Here is a 17,775-nt window from a genome sequence, read left to right on the forward strand (position 1 = left end):
CGCCAGCCGCGCCATCCTGTAGAAGCGGCAGCTTTTTGATGCACCCGTCATGGCCGACGTGCCGTGGCTGACGTCGCAGACTTAGCCAGTTGCGTCGAAAACGTCGGACTATATTAGGGCCTTTAGTGCAAGGAATGAGTGCACTCTGAAGGTGCAAGACATTAGTCTGATCTCAAACGATGAGACATTCGGCATGGAAATGCTACCATGCTATGGTGATACTCTGCATGGTTGCAAGGCTCCTACATCACACCTCATGTTTGTGTTGTGCATAATACTAATATGCCAGCTTTAGGCCTTGTGCAAGGCCTCAATCAGTTTCTGCTACAGTTATGACACAAAATGTTTTGCAGAAATGATGCTCTCCATGAGATGAGTCTCAAGTGCAAAGAATGCAAGCTTCCAAAAGATACATGTGGTCACCTGGATTGGCTTTATTGGCTGATACAGTGTGGTCACAAAACATCTGCTTTCGGTCCACCAGGTTCGAGCTTGGATGCAGGTTTCCTTCTTCAGCTGCTCTTGGCCTGTTGGATTCGAGCTTGGATACAGGTTTTCGCTGTGCGACATCTGCAAAATGCAAAAAAAAGCAGGACTATATTCCAAAATCCGAAAATTCAGCTGTCTTTACAAAACATTCTGAGAAAGGGGTAATTAGGTGCTCTATTTTTAATTGATAACAATTCAAAAAGTTTCGATTCTGAACTACAGAAATATGACGAACTGACACACGAATACAGGCGTTCAGCATCAGTCCATCACAAAATCTAATACCTTAGTCGAACAGATATTTCAAGGGTCTTTGAACCATATCCTATCAATCAAAGACATCTGAGCACTGCTTCATGGAAAGCTACAATAACTAGAGTGAACAGAGCTGTCCAGAACTGGAGACTGGACTTTGAGAAATAGAAGTGTGCATTCTAGATATGGCTTAGCACACAGAGCTAGGAATAAAACCAAACCTGAAATGAAAGATTATGCAATTCTACATATATGGTCATAGAAGAAAAACAAAATTGCACACAGAACAGTACGGAAAGTATATCATCATTGCAACTTGTACAAAAACAGTTGATAACACATCTTCAAAAGTGCACGAGTATTACTTGAGCCCAGCAGCGAATTATCAATGGCAATAGCGGGGTACAAGAGCTTAGTGAGATGATGGAATCTTTCAATGGTGATCGAGAATGCCATGTAGAAGTGGCACAACTCTCCCCAAGTTTACTAAAAGCTTGGTTAGGATTCATGACGGCCCCTCAGCCTTCCTTCCAATAAGGTCGAGAAATACCCTAACCACCCGAGGCAGTGGAAACAGTGCATAGGGATCAGGTTAACTGATATTCACAAACATGCCTTGACTAAGACCTTTACTCCAAGCGGTCCTCGAGGCCCTTTTTCTTTTTTTTGAAATGAAGCTCCACTTGAATTGCTCCTCGAGTGCATGAGAAAACAGAGCATCTATAAGTGGCAATGACACTACTATGGGGACACCTAGACTTCCACTTGCAAACATGGGGCATCGCAGCTTTCACACACTGTGCAGACTTCGTTCTACTGCATACCAAGCCTTTCATGAAAGTGGATACAATAAGGATTCACAGACCCACTCTCTGAAGCATTGGCTCCGAGAACCTCAATCTGACGCGAAAATACTGAAACATCGTTTCAAGTACGACCAAGAAAAGCCTCCTAAGTTTCTGCGGCTGACGTTGAGCATGGATAACTATCGTCAGTTGCAGATTTCAATGCTGTAGTTGATCATCGCATTATGCTACTGTGGTGTGAACACATTTCAAGTCATCACCAGATACCTTAGCAACATTTCAGAGCACGCCGAGTGCCAAGTTGCAGAAAGCATTTGATGGCTAACAGCAAATGAAACATGTGCAGTGGTTTCTGTGAACCACTGGGGACAGTGGTGCAATCGTGGGGAATGTCATATTGTAAATAGGAAGACAGCGAGGTACCGGAGGTGCAGTTGTGCCATGGAACACCTGTGCTGCACACATCAATGGCTTTCTGATTGCCTCAAATATACTTGTATGTCTAGATGCAGTGCTGAGGGGGGGGGGGTCAGTTCTGTCTTTTTAGCTGTGGAGAGATATTTGCAGTTGGTTGAAGGCATGGCTTTTCAAGTGCGTTTAAAATTAAAGCTCCTAGCTTGCTTGGAAACAGAAGCGGCATTTGCTTCTGGAAAGACAAATTTGTTGGCTTGGGTGCATGCGCTATAACATGCTTCTTTGAACCTCACATGTGCTCAACGCTCGCCGCTGAGCACTCAGAGGGCAAATATGCAACTAGGTCACTAGAGTTCACAGCAGTTCGAGCAGTTCTCAATGCCTAAATCCTGTTCTACATCAGCCATATGTCACTGGCAGTGAATGTTGATAGATGTGAATTGTTTTCAGCCATTTTTCACAGCTGACTTGTTCATGCAGTCTGCAAAACATATTTTACTAGGCTGTGACTTTTTTTTAACGTCCAAAAGCGACTCAGGCTATGAGAAATGCTGTAGTGGAGGACTGCAGAAATTTCAACCACCTGGAGTTCTTTAACGTGCACTGATGTCGCACCGCACATGGGCGCCTTGCTTTTAGTCTCCATCGAAAAGCGGCCGCCACAGCCTATTAGCCTGTGACTCTTGAGGCAGCTTGTCGATGCTGTTCACAAGGACTTGGCATTAGAAAATGAGCATGTTACACGTAGTGGCATGCACTTTCCGGGCCAAATTTTGGCCTTATGGCCCATTCGGTTGGGGGGACGAGAGCAGAGGTGCCGAGCAGTACAGAGAAGTACAGGAGCACGCCGAGCGAGGGTGTAATTTTCCTCCCACGGGAACGCTCTCTGCGTGTCGAGAGCAGTACGCCACGACCATTGTGACCGCACTTCCCTCCCCAGCATTCTCCGCCTACCCGCATAGCAGCAGTTGCAACCCGAGAAGCAAACACTCCATGTAGAACTGCTTTGCATGCCTTTGTTCTCACAGCGCGGCGATCTGCCTCCTTTGGCCCTTTCGATGCCAGCAGTGACTCTCAAACCTAAGCAATGCTTTGCAGCCACCATTTAGAGCGTCACCGACTTGAGAAAAGAAAAAAGATGGTGCGGATACACCGCTTTATGTCATGTGACTTCCTCTACACTCGCTTTAGATGAGGGAGCAGCCGGGAGTGCATTCAGGGGCTCTCAGCAAAGGAAAAGACCTCCTCCGCTACCATTGGAAGCCAGTGATTCTACTCCTGCTCTACCACTGGAGGGCACCCACTTCTCTGAGAGCACTTTCGAAGTGCTCTCGAGGGCGCCTGCTCTCCCGCTCGAATTCGCCATTAGTCTTGCCCCGTATGCCACTTGTGCTGTCTGGAGTGGAGAAATATTTCTGAAGGGTAAGTCGGAAGAAATGCTGAAAAGCATTCAAGAATTTGAACTGAACCTTAAGTAGAGAAAAGACTGTTTTCTGCACATTATGGAGCTGAGGTAGCGTCGAGTGGAGACATGTTTTTGAATTTGGCCACAAGGGTAAAATTTGAATTAACTATTCCACACGCAAAACACTCATGTCCTAATGTCAAGTCCTCTGAACATTCAGAAGCAAACTCGATATTCACAGGCTGCATGAAAAGGCAGCTGTGAAAAACAGCTGAAAACGCTTAATGTTAGGCAAAATGTCGCTGCTGCTGTGATATTGTTCATTTAGAGCATGACATATGCATTGAGAAATGCTGTGAAATTTAGTGACCAAATTTGTTTATTAAGATTTGATTTGAAGTTGCTGCTACACTTGATCTTTAAGCTTGCAGGGCTCAGGGGAGAGGGAAGAAAATATGCGTGCTTCTTCGCTACATATACACCCAAACCAACAAATTCAACTCGCTGATTTCAGTTTCCAAACAAAGCTTGGAGCCACAATGGTCACTGCACTTGAAAAGCCATGCCTTCTGCCTACCGTGAATATGTCTCCACAGAACAAGTGAACCAACCGCTTTGACAGCACCGTGTGTCCATAGAGTACATAGTACCCTGATGTGACAAGCAAGCCATTGATGCCTGTAGCACAGATGTTGACATTGTTCACAAGGCTCAATCGCGCTACTAGTGGCCCCAGCTTCCTTTACACGTACTTCTTCATCATCATCATCAGCCTGATTATATCCACTGCAGGGCGAAGGCCTCTCCCATATTTCTCCACTTAACCCGGTTCTGTGCTAGCTGCGTCCACTTGACCCCTGCGAACTTCTTAATCTCATCCGCCCACCTAACTTTCTGCCGCCCCCTGCTGCGCTTTCCTTCCCTTGGAATCCAGTTTGTTACCCTCAGCGACCATCAGTTATCCTCTCTTCGCACTACATGTCCTGCCCATGTCCATTTCTTCTTCTTAATTTCTACTAGAATGTCGGTAACTTGAGTTATTTCTCTGACCCACTCTGCACGCTTTCTATCGCTTAATGTTACCCCTACCATTTTTCGTTCCATAGCCCTCTGGGTTGTCCTCAACTTAAGTAGAACTCTCTTGGTTAGCCTCCACATTTCAGCCCCATAGGTGAGTACAGGCAAGATGCAACTGTTGTATACTTTCCTCTTGAGCGATACCGGTAAGCTGCTAGTCATAATCTGAGAGTGCTTGTCAAATGCGCTCCATCCCAATCTTATTCTTCTTATTATTTCCTTTTCGTGGTCCGGATCTGCGGTTACTACCTGTCCTAAGTAGACATATTCGCCTACTACTTCCAGTATTTCGCTACCTAATGTAAACTGCTCTTCCTTCCCGAGGCTGTTGAACATTACCTTAGTCTTCTGCATACTGATTTTCAACACGTACTTGCTAAGACCAAAAATGGGAAGACTGCAAAAATGGGGGGGGGGGGAGGAGGCAGCATTTGTGTACAAAAGGGGGAGGCGGCTGCTACTTTCAGGCAGTGTCTGATGCGTCCTAATCTAAACATCCTAAGCATAAAAACATGCAGCAGCAAGCATGCAATGCATGTCTAAAGGTGCGCGTCCGTCGAGATATCTGCAGGCCGCCACCAAATGTTCTCACTACGTCTCTATAGCCAGCGCAAAACTGATCTGCATGCCCACCACCAGTTTTCTCTCAGTACCATCGGAGCGCTGTTTAAATTTTTTAATGCAAAACCATAACTAGCCCATTTACACGTAATTTCATCCGTGACTGTCGTTGGCTGCGTTGGTTCCGAAAAAAAAAGAGCAATCACGCCATTGCTGAGCATAGAGCAGCTTAGTAACATAAGGCATGCGGCTGAGCTCAATAAGAAGGATCAGATAACATGACATTTGGGCAAAGCCTTTAACCTCAAGTACACTGAGTGGCTGCCCTTAGCTGAGATCGAAAGCAAAGCCAGCACAGCATCTATATCTACTGTGGCTGCATTAGCTGTGCATCACTGCCTACAAGAAGCGCAGTACACCAACTGTTTTCGCAGCCAGCGACACCTACTCTTGCTCGGCTAAAGTTTGTTTTGATTGATTTCCTGCTTAGCCAATGATGCCGATGGTGCTAGTGTGGCCTCTGATGGAGATGCTTGAAATTATAATGCGGCTGCTGATTCCTCGGTGCTGGTTCCGCAAAAGCCATTCTTTGCAGGCAGAAGCCCCTTATCGGAAGATTTAGGGCAGTGATCGTGAAATCAGAAAGTTTGGTCAAACATCTGAAGTCTTCTAAAAAGTCGGAAGGGTTGGCTGCAGGTATGTATGCAACATGCCTTCCCCACAAGTGTGTCCTTGTCTGTGGAAGCCACCAAGCAGAGCAAACTTACTATTAGTCCTCAAATTTGTACCGTAGCTCTGCACTAAGTAGGTTCTGAAACACTGCTCATATACTTAAAATGTGCAGCACCACAGAAGTATGTGATGATCAACTACAGCACTCGAGTTAGTGATAGACCATGATTATGCCTACTTGGTGTCAGAAGCTGGGATGTCAGGAGGAATACCAAAGCCATACCCAGAAAAAATAATGTGCTAGAAGTTCTAAGTTAACCAGGTTTGACCTGGGCTGTCACTCAGCCAATGCTTCAGAGAACAGATCTGTGCATACTCACTGTATCCACTTTAGTAAAAAGCTTGTAAACCCGCAGAACAAAGCCCACAGAGAGAACAAATGATAAGATGTCAAGTGTTTACAAGTTGAGTGCCAGTCTATGAGCCCTCAAGGTCACATAACTGCCAATAAATGAAAAGCAGGCATTCAGGGCTACGTGGAGTTGAAGTCAATGTATTCTTATGAAGTCAAGATTTCCTGTCACTATACTCAATCTCACAAGCTGTCTGCTGCACCTGGCCCATTCGAGATCATATAGATTATAGTAGGTAATTGTGCTCTTAGGTGCCTCTCACCCCTTGAATTGGCCAGGGAGAAAGTAGGAGCACAATGACCTACTTGGACCCTTTGCAAAACTCAATGCGTCACCTATATTATATAGCAAAATCTTGGTGGGAGAATATTTTTGCACATCTTGGGTGCACAGTCACGTGATACATGGGTGATGTAGCCTATATGTCACATACACATATCTCCTAGATTTTTTTTTTTTACAGAGGCATGCTGCTTAGTCAAAAGACGCGATGCGCGGGAGTGTAGTGCACACCGATTCTGTGCGTTTGCAATTTTTTGTTTTCGTTCTGTTTCTTCCGATAGTTTAGTGGAACGGCTGGTATGCAATGCGATGCGGGATTCTGGAGTCGTCTGTTTTTTCACAGCATGTCACCGGTATGGTGCGTTTGCTTTCTGCAGTCTAAAAAAAATGTGCAAGAGTACTTGCCGTGTGCGGGGCTGCATATATATTGAGTACCAGAGTGAGAGTTATTTGCACACACGCATGCCCATACGTGCCCATACACATGCAGTTTTGTAGTGGCGCAAAAAAAAGTAATTCTGTCAAGACAGAGCATCTTCTAAAGGGCACGTAAACTTTGACGTTTGGATTAAGCAATGGAATTATGCAAGATGTTTCACATAAGGTTTGCTTTATGGGGTTTAACGCCCCAAAGCGACTCAGGCTTGTATCACATGGGGGGCTTAACTCAAGGTACAAAACCAGCCCATGTGCGGACACAGAAGCAGTCAAACCTTCGGTGCTACAAAAAAAAAAAGAAAAAAGCAAGCATGCACACTGCTCTGTGCTTTGCCGAGGCAGCTCCAAGCCATCACTCACTTGAAACCGTGCTGCCTGCGTTGGCCAGCCTGCCCCCCCCCCCCCCCCTCGATTCATTCATTTTTTCCGCACTGCTAAATAAAAAAAAAGAAAGCATGCATACTGCTGTGCGTTTAGCTCGCAGGACAGCTAGACTCCCCTCCCATTACCTCCACTCCCCCTTCCCACCCGCCACTCATTTTAAAGGACCAACATCCCAGCACCCTTGCGTCCTTCCCGCACAGACCAGGCAACCCTTTTCTCACTCTCTCCCAGTAGAATGAAAAAAAAAAAGCCCATGCAGGACATGCAGGAGTGACATAGCCACGTCACTTTTGTTTCAATGAGGTTTGGGTTGCTTTGACCTGAGCAGCAGTATAGGGAGCGCTCAAGATTTGATTGCTTCTGTGCGCAGCACGTTAGAGCACAGGGCTCGATCGGCCACCCTTGTACCTTAAGTTAAACCCGTTGTGTGAAACGATAGTGCCGGAAAATTGTTGGTTCATAAGCTAAGCCACATCTTTTATGAATTTACAACTTAACTTCAAACACCAACGTTTATGTGCCCTTAGAAGATGCTCTCAGTCTTGACAGTTATTTCTTTTCTGCCACTGCAAAACAGCATGTGTGTGGCGTGCGTGTGTGCAAGTAACTCATGCACTAGCCTTGCATGTTTTCATTATAATGAGGAAAACAAATGCACAATCCCTGCAGCGCACTGTGAAGAAGAACACTCTTGACTCCGTGTCCTTGCATTGCTCGAATACCACCAACGCCACTAAACCACCGAAAGAAAAAGAATGAAAGCTAAGCAAAAGATAGCAAATGCACAGAATCGGCGCTCACTCTAAATTCCCTTGCATCATGCTTTTTGACTGAGCAGCGCTTCTCTCTCAAGGAAAAAAAGAATACAAACTCCACAAGATATGTGTACGTAACACATAGGCTATGTCACTGATGTATCACATGATTGTGCACTGAAGACATCCAAAATATCCTCCCAATTCCCTTTGGGGCAGAGGGTGCAATGCTGAATATTTCTGTATCAAACCTCATGTTATGCACGAATCTGACGAGAAGCATGCCTTCACTATTGAAAACCAGAAGGGCGGAAGTGGGGGGGGGGGTTATGAATTTTGTTACTGAGTGGAGCAGGTAATGGATGTGGTCATTGTCACAAGAAATGTCTCCTGGCAGCCACCTATTTCTGCCCCCAAAACAGTTTTGGTCGCCACAGTGAAAGGGTTTGCGCTGAGCAGAGAAGCATTGCAGAAATATTCTGCCAGAAAAACCCCATACTTCATTCATGGTCTATGATTACATATGGCATAGTATTATCAATAACACTCCCCTGTTTTCTCTTTTCACTTTACATGCAAATTATATTCGCACTCAGTTTAGCTACCAAAAAAATGCAGGGGGGCCTTTTAGAGAGGAAATTTGTCAGAGCTGATTTATAAGAAAGCAGCCATCAACGGGTCTAGTTGAAGACAGGAAGACCAGAAAAATAACCCTCCAGAAAGGTCTTCAAGGAGTTCCAATTTGAGAAAAATTTTTTCACAGTAGTTTTGCATAAATGTGTGAAATTTAGGAAAACAAAGACAAACATGCTGAAAAAAAGAAAAATTAAATAGGGACAAGAGAGGTGGCAACTGCGAAAAAGAGAGCCACCTGTAACCGTGGTCTAGACGCATGCCAGGCTGTCACTTTGGGTTTATATTATATAGGCTCATGCTCTCTTCGATTGTTCCCTCTGAAGTGCACTTTTAGTTTTCATGTAGGCTTGCTTTTAGAGAAAAACCATGCAATTTTTTTGAGAATTTTAAGCAGCAAATAATTTCAGGAGTTCCAAAGCTCCTTGAAATAGTTCCTGAAAACCAAGCGTACTCAATGATATCAAAGACCTGTGTAAACCACACTCCATGATCATCATATTGAAGGGAATGGCTTACCAGCCCAGCCTCTGGGGCCTGTGCCCAATAAAGTATGGATGCATCATGTAGAATTCATGAAATCAGCTGGTAATGACATCTGTTTCAAAACTTCTGGCTTTTCCTATCTTAAAGTAAGCTCGCATTTTCAGTAAGTAGCACTTTAGTGGATAGAATGCAGTAATTTATAATAAAAGACAGCTTCAGCTTGTCCTCAATGTCCTTTTATTACTCTAAAGCTGAACATGAGCTATGAGAGACATCAAGAAGGAGGGCTCTGGGTTAATTTCCAGAGCCCTCTTCCACAAAAGTTCTTCAAGCTATGCAGTGGCACCAAATGTGGGCAGGCAAATTTGCATTTTGCCTATATCAACAGGCCACAGGCACCATTCCACTCCGCATTCTCAAACTCAACAGCCAAATGTCATAGCCAATAAGCAACGGCAGCAAGCAAAGAAAACACTGAAGAAACCTAAATGTCAAAATAAACATGAGGGGTCACAAATGCAGTAGTGGGTTAGGCAAATAAAAAACTACACATACTGAAAGATGTCTTCAGTACTTACATCAATGTCCTGCTTCTTGCCCACCACAGCACAGCACAATTCCGGCAAAGGGTATAGAGCTTGAAGGAGCCATTGCTTACGAAGCCACATGGAACTTGCTGCAAGGTAAAAAGTACCATGACCCAAGAAATTAGTGAAAACGTAATATGGTGCAACACGTACATGCAGAGGCTTTGTGAGCAAGAAATAAAGGCACAGAGTAGGAACACCACAATACTGTTTTTTTTTCTTGAAATGATGCACGACATGCTGGTGCAGGTCACTGCATGAAATTTGCCTCTGCCTGCTAAATAATCTTAAATTATTATTTTTTTAATTCAAAATTTCACTTTGGGATTCAATTAGTTGAAGGGCGATTGCCTACAATGCCAGAGAAGAAACAATGTTGACATCACCCGAGACATACCAACAGTGAAATAAAATAACTCCTTTCACTCCATCTCGTCGCCAGCCTGGCAAAAGAGCAAGTCAGACATCACAGTGCCCCTAGTTACAAATAAAAAAGCATTTACTTGACTTTAACTGCAAGTGCATTTTAACAGCCTATCCATAATCCACCAGTTCCCACTAGGTTCGAGATCAGACAAGCCCTCCCTTTCTTTATGCTTTACATCGAGCGAGCACCTTAATTGGTACTGCAAGGCCTAATACATGCCTGCAACTACAATACTACTTTTCTAAGAGATGTGGAACTTCATTAAAATTCATTTTATGACCGAAGTAGCAAAGATTGTATTTTATCTTGAAAGAAGCAGCAAGAAAAAACAAGGGTATGAAAGGAGACAATACGGGCACTAGCTTACAACTAATGTTTATTGAAGCACACATGAAATATATAGAGAAGACGAGCAACAACGCAAACCACTCAATCACTGATAAGCAAAAAGCAAGACATGAATCACTAAAATTTAAGAACAGTTCCCTATCTAGATAACCCAACTCACTGCATGGTAACATGATGGATGGCTCACTAACACATTCATTACCTAGTTGTAAAATATGTCTAGCTTCAATGATTTCTCAGCTGATTTGCAATGGATGACAGCCAGAATGTGCACAGCAGAAAGAAACTGAAAGCAACCAGTGCATTCTTACAATGCACAGCCAAGTTGACCTCTACCTATATCTACTCAAATGGAACCGTTCGGAAGTTTTAGTGATTCATGTTTTGCTGTCTGCTTATTGGTGACTGAGCGGTTTGCAGTGTTGCTTGGCATTATATATTTCTTATTTGCATCAATAAACATTAGTTGCGAGTTAGCATCTGCTTGCTTCTTTTCACGTCCTTGTTTTTTCGTGCTGCTAATTTCAAGATGACACCTTACCAACTCACCCAAATTACATCCTTATGATTGTATTTTAGTCAGTGAAATTTTACTTCATGTGACACTAATCAACACACATGACCACGTTTCATGGAACTTAAAGCCAATCAATGAGAGCCTCATCATAAAGCATGAAAGTTGGCTCAGATATGCAGCTCTCCATGCCAACACAGCTTGCACAGACATGATTTTCTGTGGTAAACAAAACACTGGGCTGCTGCAAGGGCGGTACAGAGCAAGCAGAGGGTGCTCTGACACTGAGAAGAAATGTGGCATTGAATCTTGCTGTACATGGAGGCAATGTTTTGGGGCTATGCAGCCGAGTCTATGTACGAAAGAAAAGGAGAAAAGTTTCTGTCCCCTTGCCGTGAAGAGTGGTTTGCTCACTATTTGGGCTAGGAGTGTACTGGGCTGAAGTGAAGGGAGGAAGTTGGAGAGTTAATGCAAGGTCACTAGGGCTGAAGTAACCCACTCTACATGGCAAGGGGAAAGAGGTATGTTGCCTCTTCCTTTCTGCCTAACTTCAGCTGCATAGCCACAGTTATCCCCGAGTATAGTGATGAGCTACCGTGATCAAGACTTGTAGAACTGAAAACTGAAAGTAACAAAGGGGTATGGCATGATTAAAATATCTATGGTGTCCAGGTGAATAGCACGCTGCACTCCAGGGTTGCTGACTGCGCATTTACTTATTTTATATTTTAAAAAAAACAGTAGTTAGTGAACCATAAATATAATACTTCTGCTATTATCAAGATTCCACAGCTCTGTAAACTGCATGAAGAAAGTGAAACTCAATAGCTTGCACTGACAACTCACCAGGCACCCACTGGTGAAATAAAAGTGGAGCAAAATGTCATCTGCATTCACCGCATTCATCATGAAGGTATTGCAGACACTAAGCATAGCTCACCATCATAGCACTTCTGATATCATATCCAAGCCATCTATAAAGCTACCTAGCTTGTTACATGAACATATCAACAGATGACTTTTCAATGGTCATATGACTGACCAAATTCTCATGAAAAAAAAATGTTTATGACTAAATCAGCACTTTTCTCAGAGTTCACTGCATGGGAGTGAGTTCGTCAACTGCTAGTGTTTCAGAAAAAGGGGTCATCAAACTGTAAGTAACCTGAGTTGAGTTGCAAACAACAAAATTTCGGAGAGTGGTGAGGAGCAGACTTTGTGGCATTACGAAGGTCATCTACTAACGCTAACAGTAGGCAACCTTGATTTGATGACAGGGTTCAACATGCCAAAGAAACTTAGACAATGAGGGTCAGCAATAGTAGGTAGCTCTGGATAATTTTGACTATCTGCACTTCTTCAATGTGCACTGACACTGTACAGCACATGGGGACTTAGCGTTTTGCTACCACCGAAATGTAACCACCCCGGCTCAGACCGAGCCCGCGTCACCCAGCTCACTAGTCAAATGCCCTAAACACTGAAACCACCACAGTGGGGTGCAGGCAGCCTTGAAGAGGGTTACATTTGCAGGCATGTTTTGTACAAGCCAAGCTTATATAAGCTGGGTATGGCCAAGCTGCGGCTAATGAGTAGCATGAGGCTCCTTGCAAAGTGCAGATACCGACAGCTTGGCACCTGTCCACCACCCACCATTTGCAGTATTTCTGCCTCTACAGCCAGCTTCTCTGTTCTTTCTCCTTTAAGTTCCAAACCACCTATTGTTTAGAATTCTTTTGAACAATGAAACAATATGCCACCCTTATGGACATACATCGAACAGAGATGCTCACGACTGTAACCATGCTCATTCGAGAATTTCAATATGCTTGCTTTACAAATGGGGCAGTAGAGGCATATTAACAATCGTGGCATGAGTTCTTCACTGTGACCACCAGCTTTGTTAAATGAAAAAGAAAAAGTCATTATCATTTACTTTGCTCTTTGTAAAATGTTGCCTTTTTAGTCAAGAGTTCTCATTAAAGGTATGGCAGCAGTTGCGTAGGCCCGTAGCTAAAGAGCTCTCTGACATATGCCCGCATTGTATTAGCTTGCTCGTATATTGAACTGAGCCTTAGCAAGCTTCGCGGTGATGCAAAGAGATGTTTGCCCATGCTAACATCTTGGCATTTCCATAATGGCGCAGATCAGTGTCTTCACTCTACTTGTGCTATGAGCATTCCTGTCATTAGCACATATTGAAAGTAAAAAGGATGACAGCAGGCAATGCGACATATGCCAGCAGAGACACGTTCACCTGCTTTTCCTCTGCACATACAGTGAATTACAATCCCAGAAGTAAAGTGGTCTGCCTGCTCCGCAAAAGAGCACCTGCATCCAGTACAGATTGTGTCCCCATTGCGTTTGGAACTCATGCCAGCGCAAGTAGGTGGTGCCCATGAACTGACAGAAGAATTGCCTGTTATTCTGTGTGCTAGCCCGTGCTTCGTCTACACGTGCCAGCTGTTTTTAAACCTGTAATAGGTCTGCATTTCTCCCGCTGCTTCTTGGGATGGCATTGACATCAACAGTTTATGCCATTCTTTCGTATAGCCGAGTGCGGGTAAGCAGGGTAAAATTTCTTTGGCACTACTCTCTAATAAAAGGAAGTCGCAGTTCACCATTTTCACTGTTTCAGAGTTCAGGAATGGCTTTAAGATCATGAATAGCACATAAAAATGATTTCCGCACAAAATCTTCTAGTCACACTCCGAGCTGAGGTCTTTAAAAAAGATTATTGCATAATACTGCTATCTTAGACTTGCTGTCCTCAAGAGTAAGCACTAGTTCATGACAGCAATTTGCATTCATAGCAGTGGCAAGTAATAATCATCTATTATGGAGCACAGAGGGCACAGTCAGCACAGCAGAGCATGCTACTGGAAATAGAAGGTGCAGCTGAACAAATACTCAAGCAAACTTCTAGCCGGTTCTGTTGATTTCGGAAGAGCAATCCACTGCTCCAGGGACCGATCTTGGCTCAGCAATCGCTCCCCATCTGCATTGGGAAGATGGGACCTGTGTTCCGGATCTGCATTTGGAATACAGTTACTCCAAAAAGAGCAGAAAATAATGTTCTGTAAGTCACTAAACCCTGTGATTGGAATTGACTATTAGTAAAGTCTTGTCATCTATCACCTCGATCTGCTCATAATTTAAGTAGCATTATAAAAGTCTGCGATTCTGCAGGAACCTCTGATCTCACACCAAGAATTCAGTGCCCATAGCAGGCACAACGCGCATCTAGAGATGCCAGGTAATGTAACTCGAAAGAGATGTTATGCTAACTCTTCTTTACCTACTAAGAGAGCAAACAGTATTTCTGTCATCGAACCTTCTTTTAAACACTATTTCATGGCAATGGCAAAAGGCATTTCGAGTCAACTGGAGGTCTAACCTAGTACAGTGGCGAAGAACGAGCCCCTGAGCCTGCCATGTGCCAAGGCGTAAATGCACTTCACTGCAATGTACGAGTAAACAAGTGGAAGGCTGGAAGCTTGAACAATCTGTTTCCAGTAAACAGTGACATTTGGGTGGTTAGGTTGGAATACCAAGCAAGCACTCTGCCCATAGCCTTATCTACTAGATTTCCTCTCAAAGGTATAACCAGCAAACAATGTCTGCAACTTAAGCCAGGAGTACAATCCCAGCATGTTCTGAATGTTCTGAAGACTTCGATCATCACATTTACTTTTTAATCATGCCAGTCACCTCAACATCAAATCAAAGCAATATATGTGGCAGCTTATGGAACCCTCGCACATACAAAACACACCGAGAAATGCAAGCCAGTCAGTCTAAAGGCAGCCTATCATCAGCATATTGTTCATGGCCTTCACAGGGCCACCAAGTTTGCGCCCTGACCACCCTATGAACATGCAGTGTTTGCACCCCAAATCGGGTTACAGAAAATGTGGCGGCTCTTTAAATGAAATAGGAGCAGTGCACCAAGAAAGGCAAAAGTTCGTCCCTAGCTCCCATTATGTCAACTGAAGAATGTGCAGAGTCAGACAAGAAATATGGATTTCTGAAAACATGTATTCTGTATAGAAATATGAGTGATATCTAGGAATCTAGGAAGATAGTGGTACCAGTGCAGTAAGCAGTCTGCCCCTTGTGCATCATGAAGGGCCAATGCTCTCGAACTTCCAAACCTTTTATCATGCCAAAACATGCTCAACCGATCAATTATGAATTGTGAAAGGCTACACACTCTAAAGTGGAAACAGTTCCATGCAAAAAAAGTAAAAAGAAGCCAAATGCAGAATGTGATGTGACTGTTCAAACAATGTCTGGAAGTGCATGTGGCAACCAAGCAATTCATAAATGTGGTAGCCATTCATAATCTAGATCCAGACACAACACTAATTCCATATCAACATCTACCGTTGCTTCTACAAAACATGCATAAATTTAAACAAAAACACCACAACTGAATGATACTTTAAGCAAAGGCTTGCTTTGCTTGGAATTCTGCATGCACTCTTCATTTTGAAACTTGCATGAATTTTATATTCTCACATCTGTGATGAATCAGTGGTATACTGAGTACAGAAAAACTGCACATTTTGATTCACATTTCATATTAGAGAAGATGAAAATGGGGCATCTCAGCACTAAGATTTTTTTCGCTTCATTTGTAAATAATTAAACAAGAAAATCAATACTATTGGTACTGTTGAATGCATAATTACCTTTACACCTTACTGACATTTCTGGACTGAAGGTCTGAGTTTGGTGTCTGTCATTTATATGCGCTTAGTAGTTTTTGGGGATTACTTCAGTCACGACCAAAGTATGAAAAAGAAAATATCAAGCCCAATACAGACGAAAAAATTCAAAATAGCTCAAAACTTTTTTTTTCCCCTTCTGCTACCCAAGGCTCGGCAATGGAGTTTAATATCCCTGTCACACGGCCGACTCGGAACTACCTTGAACTTCCTTGGTCTAAAGGAGCGCAAGGGAGTCGCAGGGAGTTTCGCCTTAAAGGAGTTGTCCCCGTGTCACACGGCTTGCAACGAGCTTCTCAGAGCAGCCAACAGGGGGCCATTAGGCGCTGTTTATTTTGCACAAAGATATAAAAAATAATGTCCAAAACAAACTGAAATATTTTTTATACTACTATTTTCCTCGCAAAATGCAATTAGCTTTAGTCATATCAATATAAAAGAACACACATTTGTTGAAAACAACGACCATGCTCTAAACATAGCCATTTTGTCCGCTCTATTGGACACCAGGCGCGGCGTTGTGCAATACGTGGTACAGTCGCGACAATTAAATGCAACTAACCGAGTTAGAATACAATTTTATGCAATAAAAACTAATATTTTTAGGAGTAAAAGTTACATTATTGAAGACATATGTTATTTAATGACTCGGAAGCAAAGCACATTGGAAACGAGAGTACTCCCTTCGCCCATCAATGGAGATCGTCGATCTCCTTTGCTTCAAAACTCCATTTAACTTCCTTCCATAATGGACTGCCGTGTGACACGGCACGTATCTCCCTCGAGGTAATGGCTACCTTGGTTGAAGGGAGTTGAAAGGAGTTCAGCCGTGTCCGTGTGACAGAGGTATAAGTACGGTTGCTGCTGAATCATACTGCCGTCGCATGTTCGCCGGCTCCATATCTCGTCATCCGCAATATTTATGGAACATAAGAATAATGATCTAGCCCTGTTGTAACGCAGGTAGGTTTTACCACTTATTCAATCCGTGTAGTTGCAACTGCACAAGCGCCGGATCTTCAACTGCAGCGCAACATAAGGCCCGGGTCGAGGCACTTGGAACTGGCCCATTCTAAATTCTTGCCGAAGGCTGAATTGCAGTAGGCGCCAGCATCGTGCACCCCGCAATGGTCTTACGAGTGATGATTTGTACGGCATATTCTACTCTGAGCGTGCAGCCCCTGGCACTAACTGTCTCTTTTCCTAGACACTGCAAACGCATTCACCCTTCCCTCGTCAAAAGCAAACTACCGTATGTTATAATGACATGCGCGTCTTGATGTTTACGAACTAGCGCTGTGTTGGCATGCATCATCAGTTCTGCGCAAAGTTTTTAGGAGAATGTACAGGGAAGATGGAAATTAACTTACCTCCGAGATGTCAAATGTATGCCGAGTGGTGGCCGCCCTCCAATAGTCCCGTCGTCAGCGTAGTGTTTGCAGTGAGAGCGCACAAAGGAAACGCACTACCTGTCGGGCACGCGAGCACACTTTTTGCACAGGTATGCACGCAACCTTACCACGCTTCTGCACATCGCACGAGCTATTTTGTTGCGCTCTGTGCCTCGTATATCTCGAAATAAAGAGCCGCCAGCAGCAAGGCCCCCAACAACACACAAGAGAAAAAGGCGCGACGCCACCAACTCATAATGGCTACGGCTAGCACTTCGATCCGCTTCGGCTGCCTCGTCTGGTTTCGACTTGTTTCGGTTTCGGAAGTCGCTGACCTAACGACTTTGCTGCTCGCCGAACAGTGGCAAGCACGATGTCGGGCGTCTACGCGCTAACGCTGCATGTTTGTCGTGTATACGCGCCTGTAGTTTGTACATTCAAAAATTAGCAGTGCTAGCGAAAGACCACCGTGAGTTTCGCTTCTTTTCTCGCGATGCAGGACAAACTGCGTGCTTTGCTTGTCATGGACGTTAGGTTGACCGCGGTCTGTGGTTCGGCGAGTCGGAGCTTTGGCCCAAATTCATTGCCAAGTTCCTTGCGAAAACTCCTGTTCATAAACAGTTACAGTGGCAATTGTTTGTTTGTTAATATTGAAAGACTATAGGGCGTTTTACAGATCAAGTGATTTGTTTGGAAACAGAAGATGCT

The 17,775-nt window shown here is 43.9% G+C and overlaps 1 long non-coding RNA gene across 3 annotated transcripts; it reads right to left on the bottom strand.

Annotated features, from left to right (window-relative positions):
* Window positions 1-410: 410 nt before the first annotated feature.
* Window positions 411-17,553, bottom strand: LOC146200126 (uncharacterized). 3 transcript variants are annotated; one of them, XR_014705189.1, is made up of 4 exons: window positions 17,047-17,553; window positions 13,857-13,944; window positions 9,649-9,746; window positions 411-570 (listed from the first exon to the last, which is right to left on the bottom strand). It is a non-coding gene; the product is annotated as an uncharacterized LOC146200126 (long non-coding RNA). The 3 variants fall into 3 exon arrangements; XR_014705188.1 differs by having other exon boundaries at window positions 13,857-13,977; XR_014705190.1 differs by having other exon boundaries at window positions 13,857-13,997.
* Window positions 17,554-17,775: the final 222 nt, after the last annotated feature.

The sequence above is a fragment of the Amblyomma maculatum genome, chromosome 2 (assembly GCF_055883805.1).
Source record: "Amblyomma maculatum isolate TAMU_Amacu chromosome 2, ASM5588380v1, whole genome shotgun sequence".
Taxonomy (NCBI): Eukaryota; Metazoa; Arthropoda; class Arachnida; order Ixodida; family Ixodidae; genus Amblyomma; species Amblyomma maculatum.